Here is a 21,882-nt window from a genome sequence, read left to right as displayed (position 1 = left end):
TCCTTCCAATGAATATTCAGAGTTGATTTCCTTTAGGTTTGATTGGTTTGATCTCCTTGCAGTACAAGGGATTCTCAAGAGTCTCTTCCAACAACACAGTTCTAAAGCATCAATTAGTGATTATGGTAGAGGTTTATTTCTAAAAGTTGCATAATAGCAACTTCAATTTTTACAATGGAATGAATAAAATACTATCTAGTTTCGATACTCTGAAGTCTTGAGAAGCTATTTTTTAAGACTGTTTTAAAAACTCAATCTATTTTATATCTTCAAGAACTAAGTCACCCGTTTACCTCTATGGTATAATTTGTGCTTAGAGACACTTCAATTCAGTGAAACACTGTCTGTGTGGCTGCATTGTACTTGCTTTGCAATCATTCTTATTCCAGTACTAGCTGGTAATCTGTTGAGTGTATACGCTTCACTTCTCAGTATATGTATGTATGATTGGATGAGTGAATGAACATAGATAAATAAGTACTAAATATTTCTACAATAATTTTAAAATATCACTGCTAGAATATAATCATATTCAGTTCTTAGTAAAATACCAATTTATAATATTCATTAACTCTCAATCAGAACGATTTACTAAATGACAGTAACTTACAGGGAGGCTTTTACTATGAGTGAATATAGATATCATACTACAAACCAATCTGCATATTTTATGTCACAATAAACCTTTTTGCACTTATGTTCTAAACATTTTAATTTTCTCCTCTCTGTGGTCTTCTGCTCATTAATTTCCTTTAGAGATTGTGATTAGCAAGCCCTGTAGTATTCCCTGCCAGAACTGCATCTATAGACATTTTTCCAGCAGCTACTTGCCTGATATAATTAATGAAGCTACAGAATATGTTTTGCCTTCCCTGACTGTGATATTCTGTAGGGTATTTTTCCCCCATTGAAATTGCTCATCCAGAAGGTTTAGATTTGCAAACACCATGTGCCCTGAAAACTTAATTTCCACTCTTCTAATTGTCAGTTCTGTCTCATAACATCACACCTTCTATTTAGTCTTGGGAGCCAACATACATAGTGCCTTGTGTAGTGGCTGCACCGAAGGAGACAGTTTACCTCATTGTGGAGAATGCCCAACAGGAACCTGAGCTTCTCTGAAAGTCAGATGTCTCCAGAAGAAAATGTTGACCAAGGGATTCGGACTCATTCATTCATTCAACACACGTTTGTCAGGGGCCTTCTCTGTACCTGTGTCAGGGACGCAGCATTCTGTAGCAAACAGAGAAATCATGCTGATGAAGCGCACTGACTGTGGGCCAGATGCAGCTCTGTGGGGGGGGGATAAAGCAGAAGAGTGTGTGATGGTGGAGGAAGGGGACTATTTCTTGATGGAGTGCTCAGAGAAGGCAAAAATCCGAAGGAAGTTGCTCAGTGGCAACAGGATCATCAATTTCTGAGAAATACGTTCAGTTAATTAATTTTTTTTGTCAGAACCAGGACTTCAACTTTCCTATATTTTTCCAGATTTTCATGCTTTCTTTCTTACATAAATCACTTGAGATTGAATTTTTTATTTATTCTTTTAGACAAGTGACTCCTTTCAAAGATGGATGGGGGAGAAAACTGTGTCTTTCAATTTTTCCCTCTGTGGTTGGACTACAAAAGTGGTGTCTTTTGTAGTTAAACAACAGTATTCTTCTTGATATGCAGCACAATTTGCCAACCCTGTGTGTCCTAAGGATCGGATCCCTCTGCTCCCTCAAGGGATACCTCCCTTTAATAGACCTGGAAAATAGGGGGTTTGTTGCACTTCTGTCCTCTGAGTCTCACACTTCTTCCTGCATCTCCTACTGCCTTGAGGACCAATGAGCACATCCGTGTTTGTTGTCCCTGACTTCAGCACCCCTCTCTGGGATGCCCTGATTCCTCCTCAGAGCTACAGAGAGATGGAGGGTATCATCATCCTTCCCTCTACCCTCCACTGTTAACTCCCAATAGTCCTCCACACACTCCACACACAGGTATTAATACAGGACTCCTGGCAAAGTTGGAGGTACCAGCAAAGGAAATTAGCAAAGGCAATAGAAGTTGATTTCTTATTTTGTGGTGTAGGCTTTTGAAGGACTTTGGCTTTTATTTTAACGGATATAGAAGCCACTGGAGGGTTTGGAGCAGGTGATAGACGTGATCTGACAACTCTTCAGTCAGTGATTGACGGCAAGGGAAGAGGCAATAAGGGAAGCAGGAAGATCAGTTAAGAAGCCATAGAAATATTTTCATTAGATTGTTAGTGTCTTGAAGGAAAAGGGAGCTTGTAGAGATAAGATAATAGATAATAAGATAATAGCTTGTAGATAATCTGATTATCTATATCTACATCTACTTAAGTGTATCATCGAGAGCATGAACTGTTGTGACTGTATGTTGCATGTAAGAGAAAGAGAAGAATCAAGAATGATGTTAGACTTTTGACCCAGCAGACAGAAAGGATGGAAGTACCATGTACTCCGTAGGGAGAATTTAAAGGAGAGCACATTTGGTGGTGTACAGCAAGGGTTCAGCTTTGATTATGTTTGGTTTGAGATTATTATTAGATACCCAAGCAGATATGTTGAGTAGGCAGTTAAATATATGAGCCTGGCGTTGAATGCATCAATTTGGAAGTCATCAGATTATAGATAGTATTTAATGAGCCAGGATGAGATCATCCAGGAAGCAACTGTAGATAGAGAAAATTTTCAAGGCCTGAGTCACTGATACTCCAACTTGAAAAGATTGAGGGGATAAGAGAGAATCAGAAGAAGCAGTCTAACAAGGAGTGGTCAGTGGCCTGGCAGTGAGGCAAGTCTGTGAGTTTGGAAATCAGGGGAAGACAGCATTTCAAGAAGAGAGTGATCAACAGAGCCAGCTGTTGCTTTCACGTCAAATAAGATGAAGTCTGACAACTGACTGTTGGATTCAAGGGTATGGAGGTCACTGGCGACCTTGATTAGAGCAACTTTGTGGAATAATGGAATCAAAAGTCTATTGGAGTGGGCTATGCAGAAGGAAATGGCAACCCACTCCAGTATTCTTGCCTAGAGAATCCCGTGGACAGAGGAGCCCGGTGGGCTGCTGTCCATAGGGTCGCACAGAGTCGGAAACGACTGAAGCGACTTAGCATGCATGCATGCCTTGGAGAAGGAAATGGCAACCCACTCCAGTAATCTTGCCTGGAGAATCCCAGGGATGGAGGAGCCTGGTGGGCTGCCATGTATGGGGTTGCACAGAGTCGGACACGACTGAAGCGACTTAGCAGCAGCAGCAGCAGCTCAGGAATCAGTGGAGAGAAATGAAGAAGACAAAAGAGATTGTTCTTGTGGGAAGTTTTGATGTAAAAGGCAGGGGAAAGATGAGAAGATTGCTGGAAGAGGGAAGCAAGATCAAGAGACAGTTTTAAGATGAGAGAAACCACAATATGCATGTATGCTGGTGGCAATGATCCTGTGGAGGGTAAAGAATATAAGAGAGTTGGAGAACTGCTGGAGCATGTCCTTAAGTAGGCAAGCGTGGTGGGATCTAGTATAGGATTCAGGAAAGTACAGCCCAAGGTCAAGCCTGACCTATCACTTGTTTTTATAGTTTTATTGAAACACAACAAACCCATTTATTTACATATTGTCTATGCTGCTTTCTCTAGACATAGTTGAGTCATTATGACATAAACCATATAGAGTACAAAGCCTAAAATATTTACTCTCTGGTCCTTTGTTAAAAAAAAAAAATGTGGAATCTGTCTTAGTTCACAAACAGAGGGACTGGGCTCAGACAGGAGCAAGGACACTTAACTGTTAAGAGGAGGAAAAGTGGAGTCCATCAGTAGAGATGCTGGTAGGTGGTCCATGTCGTAGAGGGAATGATAGAGGTTTTCTGGTTGCCTCTGTTTTCTCGGTAACAAAGGGAATAGAAGTCAGTAGCTAAGCATAAGTAAGTTTCCTAAGTAACTTTTAAATCCTCAAGGCTTTTTCTGCACCAGTTGGTGAATGTCTTTAAAGAGATGGCTGGTGAGGACTTTGCTAGTGGTCCACTGGTTAAGACTCCATGCTTCGAGTGCAGGGGATCCGGGTTAAATCCACGGTCAGAGAACTAAGATCTCACATCCTGCAGAGTGACTAAGCCCACGGGTCACAACTACTGAGCCTGCACGCTGCAACTAGAGAAGCCAGGTGCTGCAAGGAAGACCCAGTGCAGCCAAAATAAATAATTGAAAGAAAAGTACATAAAAGAATGATCTTACTGATAAGGTTAACATGGACTGCAAAAGACAGATCATTTACATCAACCCAAAAATCTATATCATGTGAACAAGACTCAGACTCATGTCCGTCGAGTCGTTGATGCCATCCAGCCATCTCATCCTGTCATCCCCTTCTCCTCCTGCCCCCAATCCCTCCCAGCATCAGAGTCTTTTCCAATGAGTCACCTCTTCTCATGAGGTGGCCAAAGTACTGGAGTTTCAGCTTTAGCATCATTCCTTCCAAAGAACACCCAGGGCTGATCTCCTTTAGAATGGACTGTTTGGATCTCCTTGCAGTCCAAGGGACTCTCAAGAGTCTTCTCCAACACCACACTTCAAAAGCATCAATTCTTTGGTGCTCAGCTTTCTTCACAGTCCAACTCTCACATCCGTACATGACCACTGGAAAAACCATAGCCTTGACTAGATGGACCTTTGTTGGCAAAGTAATGTCTCTGCTTTTCAATATGCTGTCTAGGTTGGTCATAACTTTTCTTCCAAGGAGTAAGTGTCTTTTAATTTCATGGCTGCAGTCACCATCTGCAGTAATTTTGGAGCCCAAAAAAATAAAGTCTGATGCTGTTTCCACTGTTTACCCTCTGTCCAAATATGTTGCAAGCTCTCTGAATTTCCTAATTAGCTCCCACCTCTCTTTCCTCATCCTGCTACCCTCTTTCATCTTGTTCAAGTCCATGACAGGTCTTCTCTGTAACTACCTTCTACCTCCTTTTCTAGAATTCCCTCCTTTTGCTCCAACTCTGTGTGTCTATCTGCTAGCAATGATCCTTAAAAAGCCTCAAACCTGATCAGACTTCAAATCATTTCTGTGGCATTATTACCTACAAAATGAAGTTTTCTGTCTATTTAATTGTCATTCATTTAGTGAGTAAATATTCTTTGAAGGCCTAGTAAGTGCCAAGCACTAGGGAGTTACCAGTGGTGAAAACAAACATAGCCTGTGCCCTTAGGAGCTTCTGAATCATCACCTGGACCCCAGCACCATTCCACCTCAGCAATTCCTAACCACTTGCGATTACTCCTGCCTTCATAACCTGGATGCCTTCAGACTTACATGCTTTTCTGGGTGTCCTTTCTCCACTCTGTCCATCAGCAGAATTTCCAAGCCTCCTTTAGGGAATCACCATATATACAACTCACCTGTCTCCGCTCTGTCCCATGATTTCCATGAATAACTGGCAGTTTCTTCCTTTTCTTTGATCATCCCAGGCCTATTTTCTATTGCATTTATCACACTATAATTATCTGTCACTATGTCTGACACCCTATCCTGGATTTGTGAGCTTCTCAAAGTCAGAAAATATAGTTTAGTCATTTGTGTTCCCAAGAACTATCTTAGTCTCACCTGATAATAGGTACCCAATAAATGTGTCTTCTGCAGGGGCAGAGGAGGATGTTTAAAAAAGGAAAGAAGAAAGGAAAACAGGAGAGTGCAGGAATGGAAGGACCAAGAAAGGAATAACAAAGCTTATGGGTCCTTGAAAACAGTTAATAGCTCATGGAATATAGAGCTCCAGAGACTTTGAACATCATGTGCTTTAATCTCCTTGTTTTTGAGTTGAAAATACTGAGGCCCTTGAACTAGTTGTTCCAGATTTCTTGCTCTGAACACGGGCCTTTTCCAAGGTCTGCCAGGATGCCCAGTGGCTTCCACCTTCTTCGTCCTTCCAAGCACAACTCAGAGTCATTGTTATTGTCCTCCTCCTCCTCTACCCGTCAGTTACCACATTTTTCTGAAGAAAAGGAAAAATATCTTCAACTGGCCAAATATGTTGAGATGGTTCAAGGAAAGGAATAAGGGATTGTGCCACAAAAGGGGCGGTTTTTAAGAAAAAGAAATTATAGTCTACTAAATGAAATAGAAAAGGGAAAGAGGGACGAGTGAATGTCCTGCCTCAGTCCTCTGACCACTCCCAATATAGAACTTGATTCCTCAAAAACTTTCCACTTTTCTTAGACTTCCCTCCAAATTAATAGTATAGATATTTAAAAATAACCTCAAGAGACATGAACTTCATATATTTCTTTTTATTCTGGGGACATATTTGTTGAGATAAGAATTTTCAAACACTAACAGATTTTTTGTACACAATTAAGTTTATCTCACTTTCTTTTTGAATTTAGCACCAACTTATGGTGGGTGAGCAGTGGCTATAAGTTTGACTTTTTAAACAAAAAATGATGAAGAAAAAGAGAGTAAAGTACCATATAGTCTTTTCAGCAATGTACTTTGGAACATAATGGAAAACTGTGTTGATCTCCTTGGAGATAGAATATACATGCCAAAAATATTACTGTATTGAATATATATTGCTTTTTACACATGTGAAAAGTTAGCCCTCTGGGTTATTGTGTTTCATAAGATCTTCATTCACTGGTATTCTCACCTTCTCATATTAATAAGACGTACCTATGTCATCTCAGGATATTCCTCCATCCAGTCATAAATAAGGCCCAGGTTCTTAGCAGGTCCATATATTGCTCTGTTGGTCTTAGGATTTGATAGTCATGGGTGTTCTTTTTTGGAAAATGAGATCCACCCCACATTCTGCACTTAAATTTTGGATGATTATGGGGCAGATAAAGGATATATATTTTAAACTTCTAAATTGTGAAAATGTCCCCTGTTTGGAATACACATATAAAGGTTTAAAAGTTCAAAGTCACCTCCTCCCCCCAAAAAACATTCATTTTTAAAAAGGAGGGAGAAAAAAAGGCAATTCAGAAATTAATCTCTTCTTACATCCAGATAAGAACAACCAATTGCTATCCTGTTGACTGTGGCAGAAATCATACCTACCCACCTTCCCCAAGTGGCTTTCCCAATTCCTTAAAGGAGAGCTTCTTTTGAGCCAGGCAGTGTTCAACGGTGCCACAAAGAGAAATCAATGCCCAACTTAAGGGAGGATATATATTCCAAGACTCAGAAATAATCATGATTTCAGACTGTGGACTACTGTGTGCAAGTCTGCTTTTCCCCAGGAAAAATTTAGAAACTGATTAAGCAGCAGCATCTTCCCTTTCTTTCCAGTCAGCCAATAACACAGAAATAAGCTGCTTCCTCATTCCTCTGCCTCTCTGGCAGCTGAAAAAGCCCTAATTTTCTTTCCTGTGTATCTAGCCTTAAAGAAGACACAAAAATACTTTTTAAAAAGCTATAATTTTTGGAAAGGAAGAAGAAATCTAAGAAAATTTGGCTTCCATGCTTAATTACTATGGAAAAATACCTGACACCCTTTGAAAGTGGCAGGTTGATCTGTTTCATCTACTGCCTTAATAGCAGTTGTTATGTTTCCAATGCATCAAAATGCTCCCAAGGAATAAGCTGCCCTTAAGAATAATTTTTTTAATTACATATTAATGTATTGGCTATATAATAATAATCATTCACTCATTCACCTAACAGATACTTCATTGCCTACTCTGTACCAGCCACAGTTTTGAGTGCTGAGGATAAAATAAACAGACAAAAATGATTGTCTTCATGAAGCTTACTTAATGGTGGGGGAAGGGTGATGATAAACAAAATAAATAAGATGTTAATAGGAGCTAGGAAGGAATAAAGCAGAGAATGGAGATAGGAAGCATTTGGAGGAATACATATTCCAATTTTAAATCAGTGGGTTTAAGTGTGTGGCCTGGCACATTGGTGGAGGGAGTGATGAGCAGGAAGAGAGCAGAGGGAGAGGCTGGGTGTGTCAGCAAGTGACCCAAATAGCAGTAGGTGGCCACTGTGAGAATGATTTTACTCTCAATGACACAAGTATTACATTGTTTTGAGCAAGTGATGGATTTGGGCTGACATATTTTGACAGGATTGTTCTAGTTCCTCTGTTGAAAAGCTGTAAGTAAGGGTATAGAAACAGAGATAGGGAGAGCAGAGTGCCTGGAATAGAGGTGGTGAGAAATGGTTAGGTTCCTGATACATTTTGAATGTGAAGTCAAAAGATTTACTGAATGAACCAGATACATGACATGAGAGAGAGAGCTAAGGATGACCTCAGAGGTTCTTTTAATTTAATTTATTGAAATAAAGAACCAGATATTCCTATCTGGGAAGATCAGAAATTTGGTTTTAGACACAAATTTTAATATAGTATTAGCCCAAAACAGCAAAACAAGCACAAGTGTGACATCTTATCTCTCTTGAGGTACTGTGAAAATAATGATAAAGGAACATAAATACACAGTGATGAAGAGGATAAGATAGGTCACTAGGACATGACATATTTCACTAAGTTTGCAGAGGGGGAAAAAATGAAGAGATGTCATAGTAGAGAAAACCAGTCTGGGGGGAGAGAGTAACAGATGAGAAAGCCCCTGACCTGCTCAGAAACAATCAAGAGATGCTCCAGGCTTGAGTTTACCAGCCCAGCAGAACATGGAGTAAGATGTGGGAGTGAAAAAATCAGCCTTTCATTCCCTACTCCTGATCCTCATATAGAATAATCAATAACCAGTTACTTTCTGCATCAAAAATTTGAGTGGTGTGTCTTTTATGATATTGAATAAATGATTGAAAAGTATCATTGTGGGTAGCACTGAAGTTCAGGATCCAGAGTAAAGTTCTTCTCATTCTAACATTTTTGGATGCCACACCATGGTGGCTGGAACCCACATGCTCACTGGAAAAGAAGTCTGCTAGCTGGTCAACCCCACTCCCAGGCTCAGGGCTCCCAGCCAGCACTTCTGTTGCCCCATCTAAGATGGGAACTAACAAATTATCCACAAGCTATTGAAAAAAGCTACAATACTGATTGATAAGGGATGCAAAGATGAACAGAAAATAGAAGTAATATTGAAGTGAAGTTGCTCACTCGTGTCCGACTCTTTGCGACCCGATGGACTGTAGCCTACCAGGCTCCTCAGTCCATGAGATTTTCCAGGCAAGAATACTAGTGTGGGTTGCCATTTCCTTCTCCAGGGGATCTTCCTGACCCAAGGATCAAACCCAGGTCTCCCACATTGTAGGCAGACGCTTTACTGTCTGAGGTACCAGGAAAGCCCCATTAGTATAATTAAGTAAACAGTTTAAAAAAAAACTAGGAAGTATCTTCAGAGAGAATATATTTTACCCTTAAGAAAAGAACAAGATGCTATGAAAAATGGGTAACAAAAATAAGAAATTTCTCTTAGAAATAAAATATAAGATAATGGAACAATAATAAAAATTCTCCTGAACTACTAAAAGAGGAGGTGAAGGAAATCTCTCAGAATGTGGAACCAAGCAAAACAACAACAATGAAGGCAGCAAACAAACAACCAGAAAGTGAAAGATAAAAAAAAGATAAGAAAAGTGAAAATATAAGAAATACAGGTATAATCAGTCCAGCTAGGGTGGTAGCCAATGAAAAGAGAAAGCAGAAGAGAGGAAAATATGAAAAACATAATACAAGAAAATAAGTTAGAGCTAAAGGAAGGTGCTGGTCTTGAAGCTGACATAGAAAGTGTAGGATTGGAGTAGGTTCAGGAAATATGAGTAGGAAGCTAGAAGATATTGGAGAAGGCAATGGCACCCCACTCCAGTACTCTTGCCCATGGACAGAGGAGCCTGGTGGGCTGCAGTCCATGGGGTCGCTAAGAGTTGGACACAACTGAGCGACTTCACTTTCACTTTTCACTTTCATGCATTGGAGAAGGAAATGGCAACCCACTCCAGTGTTCTTGCCTGGAGAATCCCAGGGACGGGGGAGCCTGGTAGGCTGCCATCTCGGGTCGCACAGAGTCGGACACGACTGAAGCGACTTAGCAGCAGCAGCAGAAGCAGCTAGAAGATATAAGATAAATGCAAATGGCTTAAGTTTCTTCTCCCTAAAAGAAAATTAAGGTTGAAAAAGAGATAAATGTATCAGAAGTGCATTATTTAAACTCAAGCCATGCTGAAAATATACAGGATTTTCAACAATAGAAGGAGCAGTCAAAAAAGATCCATATTGTCTTGGTATTAAGAATGTTCTCTTTTGAAAGTCATGTAGTTCATGGTGTTATAACTACAGCAAGTAGAATAATCAAAGTCTAATATATGGCCCAACAGAAAAGTATATTTGCTTTTTATACAGTCATGTAAATTTTTATTTTTATTAGTTTTAAACTTTTAGAATCAATCTATATGCAAAATATTAAAGTCAATTATGGACACTGGATAAGACAAACGTATTTCAGCTTTGACAAGGTAGAAAGTAAATTTAAACAAGAATCAGAGGTGAAAAGATTTGCAGGTAAATGTCCTCCTTTCACAAACAGAGCAGCCAAATGATACTGTCTTTAATTGGTGGATTACGAAGTGGTTTGAGTATGTTGCTTGAAGTTATAGTGATGGGGAAAAAGAAAACTAGTGATAAGAATTCTGTCAGGAGGAAGGAGAAAGGGGAGATGGGAGATATGGTAACAGATTTAAAACATCATCAACCTCATCAGTGCAGAGTGTGTAAGTCAAAGAGAGAAAGACAAATACTATATATAAACACATATATATGGAATCTAGAAAGGTGATACCGATGATCCTACATACAGGGCAGCAAAGGAGACATAGATGTAAAGAACAGACTTTTGGACTCAGTGAGAGAGAGCGAGAATAGCACTGAAATATATACATCGCTGCTAAGTCACTTCAGTCGTGTCCGACTCTGTACGACCCTATAGACGGCAGCCCACCAGGCTCCCCTGTCCCTGGGATTCTCCAGACAAGAAGACTGGAGTGGGTTACCATTGCCTTCTCTGAATATATACATTACTATACGTGAAATAAATGGCCAGTGGGAGTCTGATGCGTGAAGCAGTGCGTCGGGACCCTGTGCTCCATGACAGTGTGGGGGGATGGGTGGGGAGGGAGGAGGCTTCAGGGTGGAGGAGACACGCATACCTACGGCTGATTCATCCTGATGCATGGCAAAAATCATCACAGCGTGGTAAAGTAATTACCCTCCAATTAAATAAATTAAGAAAACCTCATCAACCAGAGTGAAAATCAATAGTTAAGTTCTAAAACCAATTAAAAAAAAAAAGCACTGCAAATATATTGTTTATAAATATGAAAGAAACCCCACAAAATTTAAGAAGAGGAATGCCTCTGCCACTCCAGCTATTTGTGTTCCCAGCAGCAAGACGACAGGACCTCTACATCAGGAACCACACTTTCCCAGAGCCTCTCAGGAGACTCCTGACGGCATGAGACTCACCGTGTGTCACCTTGCTTCTCTCAGTGCTGGAGACGTTGGAAAAAAGTAGATTTTTCAGTTATATTTTCTGGCCTGAATAATGTCAGGTTTCATTCAGGACGGAAGGAGAAAATGGAAATTAGGTAGCTCTCAGCAGGGGGTTCCACAGCTAGACAGTGGCAGAGTAGGGTTCTGAAACCCAATGAGATATATGTTTAAGTAAACTAGTAAAAGCATAAACAATATGAGTCAATGAGAAGCATTAAATAAACAGGTATCAGTAGTGTAAATTTAAATCAAAAGACAAGCACAGATTGTGTTTAAGACTCACCCTGCCTTAGCCTTCATAGGCAGTGAGAATTGACCAAAAGTGAGTGAGGCCATCCGAACCAAGGACGAAGACTAGTTATCAGAGAGAAAGGACTAACAGGTGGAGTCAATTACCAAGAGCCAAATACTCCTTCATTAAAAAAAGAAGAATCTGGCTTGAAAAAAGTTTTAAAATAAACGTGGAGGTGGGCATAATTAAGTTTATTTAAAACAAATTGGTTTCCAATTGATTATATTTTAAACTTATGTGTACTAAGTTTTAATGAGCAAGTACCTGCGTGTAGTTACTAATCAGTTTCATGGAATGCAGTTTTGATTTTGTCAAACAAATTCCATTTAACGAAAAGCAGCACCACTTTAACTCCCAAGAAATTGTGATTGCTCCTCTTTTTTCAGCCATGATATGCATCTTACTAAAGAAGTTAGCTGTTGTTTTTTTTCTTTTAAATTTTTTTCATTTGGTCTCCTCAAATAGACTTGCTTAAAAAATATAGTATCAATTATAATTTCAGAACCTGGTTACATACATTTTTATTGTCTACAATACGTGGTTAGTTCAGTCACTCAGTCGTGTCCGACTCTTTGCGACCCCATGAATCGCAGCACACCAGGCCTCCCTGTCCATCACCATCTCCCGGAGTTCACTCAGACAATGCAATCAAAGTAGTAATTTGCATGGATACTGCTAGGCTTAGGGTTCATAATAGCAAATGTTTCTGTAAAAGTGAGATGAGCGTTTTGGACAGAACCACTTCAAGAATATGGTGGAGTGACATGAACGCCATGGAAACAAAGCTTTGGAAATTTCATCTGAGGCATTTGATGGACATTTTCTCAGTTATACAAATAAACAATGACTGAGGAACTAGCTGGAGAGAGAGGTGGATGTCTCCTCAGCTAATGCTCAAAAATACATGAGACTCACAGTGATACAACTGAAAACGTCTCATCATGAAAACATAACCAAACCAAACATTTTTCTTTTTCCACTCTGTACCAAGTATGTTGCTCTTTGAGGTTATTTTCCCCCCTTTGAAGAATTCTCTTAAGATTTTTTTTCAATTTGCTGTTACGACATTAAGCTTTTCCCATTGCTCAGGAGAATGTCAAAAGGTGTAAGAGCAAGATTAGGGATATACTAGACTATTAGCTCTCAAAGTGTGGACTCTTGTATCCATATCTTGAACACTGCACTTGAACACTGAACTCTTCCTTAGACCATCAGGGTACCATGTATTACAGCGTGCTTCACTTATCCAGGGAAAAATAATTGAGCAACAAGTCTTCAGAAAGCAGCCCCAAACAGAACAAAGCATAAAGCATATCTATGAAGCCAATGCAGATGCTCTAAGCCCTAAAACTAAAGCTTCTGTACTTTATTAATTAGAAATCACTACACACAGGACTCTGAGTTCTTATAACCTATTCTAGCACAGTTCATGGGGTCGCTAAGAGTCGGACATGACTGAGCGACTTCACTTTCACTTTTCACTTTCATGCATTGGAGAAGGAAATGGCAACCCACTCAGTGTTCTTGCCTGGAGAATCCCAGGGACAGGGGGGCCTGGTGGGCTGCCGTCTATGGGGTTGCAGAGTCAGACACGACTGAAGTGACTTAGCAGTAGCAGAAGCAGCACAGTTCAAATTACAATAGGAAATGTGTGAAGCTATTATCCAAAACACCAGAGCAAACCATGGTGATTTAATACTTATAACAAGGGGGACATAAAAATTAATTTCACAAAGCATAAATTATATAGCATGGATGTAATTCCCTTTCATTTACACATTCATTCACTCACGCAGTCAACTTAGGTCATCACGTGCATATCTATTTCTTGGGATATAAAAAGAATGGTTACAGAGCTATGAGATCCCACACAGGTTGTGGGATAATGCATATCCTTTTTTCCACCTGCTTTTTCATAAATTCCCGTGAATGGCTATATGCAGTGTTTCCTATACTCTTCATGCTTCTACTCGCTGCTTCTCCTCCAGGCCCAATGATCTGATTCTCATGGACATCCAAATGGATTGTTCTAGAGGTAGAGCCACCAGTCAGAGACCTTCCCCAGGATTTTTCATACTGGAAGTAGGAAATCAGTCAGACTCTCTCTAGTGATGAGAGGAGCCATATGTGACAATTCTTGGTGCAATTGGTGACTATGGGGAAGAAGCTGTTCAATCAGGAAGAAAGTAATGATATCAGGAAGAGAGAGAAGTGAAAAAGCAATGAAGAAAGTCTTTCTGCCATTCAGGCCCCTGGTTCCTTGTGATCTTATAAATACACAATTTTTTGCTGCAGTTTGTCTGATGTTTCCTCCAGTTACAGGAACAATCCAGTGTCCTTGGCAAATTCTCACATTTCCTAGGCTAATTTGAGCTGTGGTTTTGGCAACTATAAAGATATTTGAATCACGTGGTCTGAAAATAACTATGCACCTTTCCTTGATATTATGTCATTTGAGTAATATGATTTTTCTAGTGTCCCAACTCTGATAATATTGGGTTGTTATATGCTCCTTGGGTTTTGTTTCGTTTTGATAGTTTTATTTGTATCAGGTAAACATTATGAATGTAAGATATAAGATCATTGCTGCCACCTAAAACAGGGGAACTGTATCAGAAATTTTGCCCAAATTATAAATACTCAGTATAGACCCATAAACTCGGTTACTACTCAGACAGTCTTTTCTGCTTTTAATGAAAGTCTTTAAGAAAACCCTTTTCATGAAGATGGCACCGAAGGCGAAGAAGGAAGCCCCTGCCCCTCCTAAAGCTGAAGCCAAAGCAAAAGCTTTGAAGGCCAAGAAGGCAGTGTTGAAAGGTGTCCATAGCCACAAGAAAAAGAAGATCCGGACGTCACCCACCTTCTGGCGGCCCAAAACACTGCGGCTCAGGAGGCAGCCCAAATATCCTCGGAAGAGCGCCCCTAGGAGAAACAAACTTGACCACTATGCCATCATCAAATTGCCCCTCACCACCGAGTCAGCCATGAAGAAAATAGAAGACAAAACACACTGGTGTTCATTGTGGATGTCAAGGCCAACAAACACCAAATCAAACAGGCTGTAAAGAAGCTCTATGACATTGACGTGGCTAAGGTCAATACCCTGATCAGGCCTGACGGAGAGAAGAAGGCATATGTTCGACTGGCTCCTGACTATGATGCTTTGGATGTTGCCAACAAAATTGGGATCATCTAAACTGAGTCCAGCTGGCTAATTCCAAATATAAAAGTTTTCACTATATAAAAAAAAAAAAAAAAAAGAAGAAGCAACTGGGGGACTTCTCAGGTGGCTCAGTGGGTAAAGAACCTGCCTGCATTGCAGGAGATGTCAGAGACATGGGTTCGAGTCCTGGGTCGGGAAGATCCCTGGAGCACGACATGGCAATCCAGTCCAGTATTCTTACCGGGAGAATCCCATGGACAGAGGAGCCTGGTGGGCTACAGTCCATGGGGTCGTAGCCTCAAATTTGAAGCGACTGAGCACACATTCTTATAGTGGAATAGTTTAGTAGTTAAAAGTAATAACTTTGATCTAAATGAAAAGTAGGGATACATTTTAAAGACATAATGTTGACTGCAAATAGCAGCTGGCCAAAGGATGCATCCAGTTTGATATGATTTATGTAACACTTTATATAGCCATTTCAGGACTAGCAAAATATTTTCTGTTAAGGGCCAGTCAGTAAATACTTTGCCCTTTGGGAGTCTCTGTTGCCAGCTACTCAGCTTGGCCCCTGTGGGACAAGAGCAGCCATGGACAATAGGTAAATGAATGAGCATGGCTGTGTTGCAGTAAAACTTTATTTACAAAATCAGATGGCAGGCTGGACTTAGCCTTCAGGGGTTTGTTGAACACTGATAAAGACCATTGTCCTCAGAATGTCATATGAAAATAGATATGCTTTAATGTCTACTTTTCAAAATAGAGCTTGCTCCTGGGAAAGCAAGAAGAATGGAATTTAGCAGAAGAACAACATAGAATATGTCTGCACCAGTGTCTTAAGTATATAACAGTTAAAAAGCACTAAAGCAAATATCGCAAAATGGTACCATTTGTTAAATCTGGATATGTGTTAGTTACACTGTTCTCTGCATTTTCAGGTATAACAGAGATATGCAATGCTGAAAAAAGGAAAGATTAAAAATACAATAAAATATTAAAGATAGTATGCATCAGAACAATGGGGAACAGAAATATCAACTTGTGTTCATAAGTTGAGCCAAAAAGTTAAGAAGTGTGAATTGCCAATAGGAGAAATGTCTCTCTGTTCTCTGAACTGTGAACACTTGTTGAACAACAGCATGACTGGTAGACATGGCGTGACTAGATCTAAAAGTTTGGACTGAATCTCTCTCCAACCTCACCCCTCTTATCATTTCCCTTCTACCGTCGTTATAACATAGTGGTAAGGTATTTATAAACTTTGCAGTTTGTTTCATCACTGTTAACATAATTCTTGGTTTCAAATCTCAGGCGTGCCTGTAACTAGATGTGGGACTTTACACTTGAATTGAATGCCTCTGTGTCTCAGCTCTCTCATTGGTAAAAATGGACTGATAATAACATTAAATATCTCACTGTGTGATTGTGAGGATTAAATGAGTTAGTTACTTAGAAAAATGTTAGAACAGTGCCTAGCCCACAGCAACTGCTAAATCAGTGTTTTAAATACAGTAAAATGGACTTATCTTTTTTTTATCTTGTTCAACTGTATGTTCAGCCACCCTAAAATTATCTAGGACAAAATGATAAAAAGCATAGTATCTAAGAGTATAGGATTTGGATCCTAAGAAACCAGTGATCTAACCCCAAACTTGTTTTATTAGCTCTGAGGATATAAATAAGGTTTATAAGAGCTTTTAAACCTTCAATTTTCATCTGTAAAATGAAGCTAATAGCAGTACCTGCCTCCAAGAGAATTACCGTGAGAGTTAAGTTGTTGGATGCAAAGTATCTATTAATAGTAAATAGTAGGTGCCTCGGTACCTAGTAACTACTTACACAATACCAATGAGAGTAACTGAACATTGTGAAACAATTGTTAGTAATATTAAGCAAACACATAAATCCTGTGGCAAGAATGACAGAACTGAAATAACTTTAGAAATAAAAGTATAGTAACTTTGTGAAGCGAAAGGCAAGGAAAAAAGGGAAAGGTGTACCAAACTGAACGCAGAGTTCCAAAGAAAAGCAAGGAGAGCTAAGAGAGCCTTCTTAAGTGAGCACTGCAAAGAAAGAGAGGGAAACAATAAAAAGAGAAAGAGTAAAAATCCCTTCAAGAAAACTGGAGATATCAAGGAAATATTTCATGCAATGATGGACATGATAAAGGGTAGAAACAGTAAGGAGCTAACAGACGCAGAAGACATTAAGGAGAGATGGCAAGAATACACAGAATGATGTAGAAAAGGTCTTAATGATCCAGATGACAATGATGTGGTCATCCACCTAGAGCAAGACATCCCAGAGTGTAAAGTCAAGTGGCCTTAGGAAGCATGACTACAACTCACTGGAAAAGACCCTGATGCTTAGAAAGATTGAAGGCAAAAGGAGAAAGGGGCAGCAGAGGATGAGATGGTCAGATAGCATCACTGATTCGATGGAAGGAATCTGAGCAAACTTCGGGAGACAGAGGAGGACAGAGGAGTCTGGTACACTGCAGTCCATGTGGCAAAGAGTCGGACGTGACTGATCAACTGAACAACAACAACTTTGGGACAGGTTTGGAAGATTTAATAGTGTCAAGACTGGGATCTCAGTAACGACCCTGGGGTGAGGGAACTGCAGACGTCGTCTTAGAATAGATGCATTTAAGCTCCAGAAGAAATTCCATGACAGGTGATTTTTAGATCTGTTTTCTCTAGTTCAGGCCTCTGTAGTCCTCATCAGGAAGAGATTGATCCTAAGGCAGAAAACTTAAAGAGCTTCAGCATTTAGACAGCAGGGGCTGAACCCAGCTTAGTGGTAATCATCAGAACTTTGCCTTTGAAAGTTGAAATACAAATCCTCCAGATTAAATAAGAAGCCATCCTTCCAAAGCTATACTAACTAGGGCCCAGCACTGGATTTATGAGAACACTGCCAGTGTAGGATCCATCTACCCTGAAGCAAAGACTATGTCATAATCTCATGATAAGCCAAGGCTGCTCTAAGCTGCACTGGCCACACTTCTTAGCCACATTGTTCTTAATACAGCTGGAAGGGCTTTTGGGTTATTCTAAAGCTAATAGCCACAATAATTTCCTTCTTTGCTTGGGAAGCAAGTAGACAAAGATTAGAGTACTGCTTCCTAAGTCAAGTCCTGGAGCAGGTTGCTCCTCAAAGTGCTGCCCCTGACCCAGAAGAATGCTTAAACTTTAACATGCCTGAAATATATACAGGTTTCTTGGGAAAATGCAGAGTTTTAGTCAGATGATTTGGTGTGGAGCTTAAAGTCCAACATTTCTATCAAGTTTTCGGTCAGGGCTGTAAATCCTCCTGCTTCCAGCATGGCCCTCCCCTGGGATAAGGATTCTCTTCCTCCAGTCCCCAGCATCCGCATCCGCATCTATCTACACAACAACAAGAATCATTGTTTAAGTGATCTGAATGCACATGGAAGTCTGAGAAGGCTGGTTCCAGAACCCGTGTGAACCAGTTCTCCGATGCTGTGGTTACCCCTCTCCCACTTACACCGTGTAGTTACTTCTGGTACACAAACAAACGGCCTGGAATTTGTTATCCTGCTGCTGCCCATAGCAGTGCTCTGTCCAGATCCCTTCCAACCGTTTCACCGATTCACACACAACACCTCTGTGGGGACTGGCTTTAACTTTCAACAGCCTGCACCATGTCTCTTTGTTGGCTGTGCCCTCTGGATGCCAGAACCCCCTTTGCTATGAAGGAAAGCAGGAAAGGCCTGGGGATTGCCATCCCCTTCAGCAGCCCTGACCCAAGACTGACAGGCACAGTTCAGTTCAGTTCAGTCGCTCAGTTGTGTCTGACTTTGTGACCCCAAGGACTGCAGCATGCCAGGCCTCCCTGTCCATCACCAACTCCTAGAACTTGCTCAAACTCATGTCCATCATCAAGTCGTTGATGCCATCCAACCACCTCATCCTCTGTCTTCCCCTTCTCCTTCTGCCTTCAATCTTTCCCAGCATCAGTCTTTTCCAATGAGTCAGTTCTTCCCATCAGGTGGCCAAAGTATTGGAGCTTCAGCTTCAACATCAGTCCTTTGAATGAATATTCAGGATTGATTTCCTTTAGGATGGACTGGTTGGATCACTCACCCTCACAGAGTCCAAGGGACTCTCAAAGGTCTTCTCCAACACCACAGTTCAAAAGCATCAGTTCTTTGGCACTCAGCTTTCTTTATAGTCCAACACTCACATCCATACATGACTACTGGAAAAACCATAGCTTTAACTAGATTGACCTTTGCTTACAAAGTAATATCTCTGATTTTTAAATATGCTGTTTACGTTGGTCATAGCGTTTCTTCCAAGAAGCAAGTCTCTTTTAATTTCATGGCTACAGTTAACATCTGCATGTAATTTGGAGCCCCACAAAAATAAAGTCTGTCACTGTTTCCATTGTCTCCCTATCTATTTGCCATGAAGTGATGGGATAAGATGCCATGATCTTAGTTTTCTGAATGTTGAGCTTTAAGCCAACTTTTTCACTCTCCTCTTTCACTTTCATCAAAAGGCTCTTTAGTTCTTCTTCACTTTCTGCCATAAGGGTGGTGTCATCTGCATATCTGAGGTTATTGATATTACACGCAGCAATCTTGATTACAGCTTGTGCTTCATTCAGCCCAGAGTTTCTCATGATGTACTCTGCATATAAGTTAAATAAGCAGGGTGACAATATACAGCCTTGACATACTCCTTTCCCAATTGAGAACCAGTCTGTTGTTCCATGTCCAGTTCTAACTGTTGCTTCTTGACCTGCGTATAGATTTCTCAGGAGGCAAGACAAGTGGTCTGGTATTCCCATCTCTTTAAGAATTCTCCACAGTTTATTGTGATCCACACAGTCAAAGGCTTTGGCATAGTCAATAAAGCAGAATTAGATGTTTTTCTGGAACTCTTGCTCTTTTGGTGATCCAGTTGATGTTGACAATTTGCTGGTTCCTCTGCCTTTTCTACATCCAGCCTGAACATCTGGAAGCTCATGGGTCACATACTCTTGAAGCCTGGCTTGGAGAATTTTGACCATTACTTTGCTAGCTTGAGATGAGTGCAATTGTGTGGTAGTCTGAGCATTCTTTGGCATAGTCAATAAAGCAGAAATAGATGTTTTTCGGGAACTCTCTTGCTTTTTCCATGATCCAGCGGATGTTAGCAATTGGATCTCTGGTTCCTCTGCCTTTTATAAAACCAGCTTGAACATCAGGAAGTTCACGGTTCATGTATTGCTGAAGCCTGGCTTGGAGAATTTTGAGCATTACTTTACTAGCATGTGAGATGAGTGCAATTGTGCGGGAGTTTGAGCATTCTTTGGCATTGCCTTTCTTTGGGATTGGAATGAAAACTGACCTTTTCCAGTCCTGTGGCCACTGCTGAGTTTTCCAAATGTGCTGGCATATTGAGTGCAGCACTTTCACAGCATCATCTTTCAGGATTTGAAACAGCTCAACTGGAATGCCATCACCTCCACTAGCTTTGTTCATAGTGATGCTTTCTAAGGCCCACCTGACTTCACTTTCCAAGATGTCTGGCTCTAGATTAGTGATCACATCATCATGATTATCTGGGTCATGAAGATATTTTTTTGTACAGTTCTTCCGTGTATTCTTGCCACCTCTTCTTAATATCTTCTGCTTCTGTTAGATCTATACCATTTCTGTCCTTTATCGAGCCCATCTTTGCATGAAATGTTCCCTCGGTATCTCTAATTTTCTTGAAGAGATCTCTAGTCTTTCCCATTCTGTTCTTTTCCTCTATTTCTTTGCAATGATTGCTGAAGAAGGCTTTCTTATCTCTTCATGCTATTCTTTGGAACTCTGCATTCAGATGCTTATATCTTTCCTTTTCTCCTTTGCTTTTTGCCTCTCTTCTTTTCACAGCTATTTGTAAGGCCTCCCCAGACAGCCATTTTGTTTTTTTGCATTTCTTTTCCATGGGGATGGTCTTGATCCCTGTCTCCTGTACAATGTCACGAACCTCATTCCATAGTTCATCAGGCACTCTATCTATCAGATCTAGACCCTTAAATCTATTTCTCACTTCCACTGTATAATCATAAGGGATTTGATTTAGGTCATACCTGAATGGTCTAGCGGTTTTCCCTACTTTCTTCAATTTGAGTCTGAATTTGGCAATAAGGAGTTCATGATCTGAGCCACAGTCAGCTCCCGGTCTTGTTTTTGTTGACTGTACAGAGCTTCTCCATCTTTGGCTGCAAAGAATATAATCAATCTGATTTCGGTGTTGACCATCTGATGATGTCCATGTGTAGAGTCTTCTGTTGTGTTGTTGGAAGAGAGTGTTTGCTATGACCAGTGCATTTTCTGGGCAAGACTCTATTAGTCTTCTCCCTGCTTCCTTCCACATTCCAAGGCCAAATTTGCCTGTTACTCCAGGTGTTTCTTAACTTCCTACTTTTGCATTCCAGTCCCCTAGAATGAAAAGGACATCTTTTCAGGGTGTTAGTTCTAAAAGGTCTTGTAGGTCTTCATAAAACCATTCAGCTTCAGCTTCTTCAGCATTACTGGTTGGGGCATAGACTTGGATTACCGTGTTATTGAATGGTTTGCCTTGGAGACAAACAGAGATCATTCTGTCATTTTTGAGATTGCATCCAAGTACTGCATTTCGGACTCTTTTGTTGACCATGATGGCTACTCCATTTCTTCTGAGGGATTCCTGCCCGCAGTAGTAGATATAATGGTCATCTGAGTTAAATTCACCCATTCCAGTCCATTTTAGTTCACTGATTCCTAGAATGTCAACGTTCACCATTGCCATATCTTGTTTGACCACTTCCAATTTGCCTTGATTCATGGACCTGACATTCCAGGTTCCTATGCTATATTGCTCTTTACAGCATCAGACCTTGCTTCAATCACCAGTCACATCCACAGCTGGGTATTGTTTTTGCTTTGGCTCCATCCCTACATTCTTTCTGGAGTTATTTCTCC

At 40.4% G+C, this 21,882-nt stretch overlaps 1 protein-coding gene and 1 pseudogene across 2 annotated transcripts in view; both read left to right on the top strand.

The window, feature by feature from the left end:
* The window catches only part of PLCB1 (phospholipase C beta 1), an 858,386-nt gene that overhangs the window by 558,857 nt on the left and 277,647 nt on the right, over positions 1–21,882 (top strand). The gene's annotated exons all lie outside the window — the stretch shown is intronic.
* LOC120869197 lies at positions 14,464–15,015 on the top strand (annotated as a pseudogene).

The sequence above is a fragment of the Oryx dammah genome, unplaced genomic scaffold (genome assembly GCF_014754425.2).
Source record: "Oryx dammah isolate SB20612 unplaced genomic scaffold, SCBI_Odam_1.1 HiC_scaffold_10, whole genome shotgun sequence".
In the NCBI taxonomy this organism is placed as follows: Eukaryota; Metazoa; Chordata; class Mammalia; order Artiodactyla; family Bovidae; genus Oryx; species Oryx dammah.
Note: the sequence above shows the minus strand (reverse complement) of the source record. Positions and strands in the feature narration are given on the sequence as shown.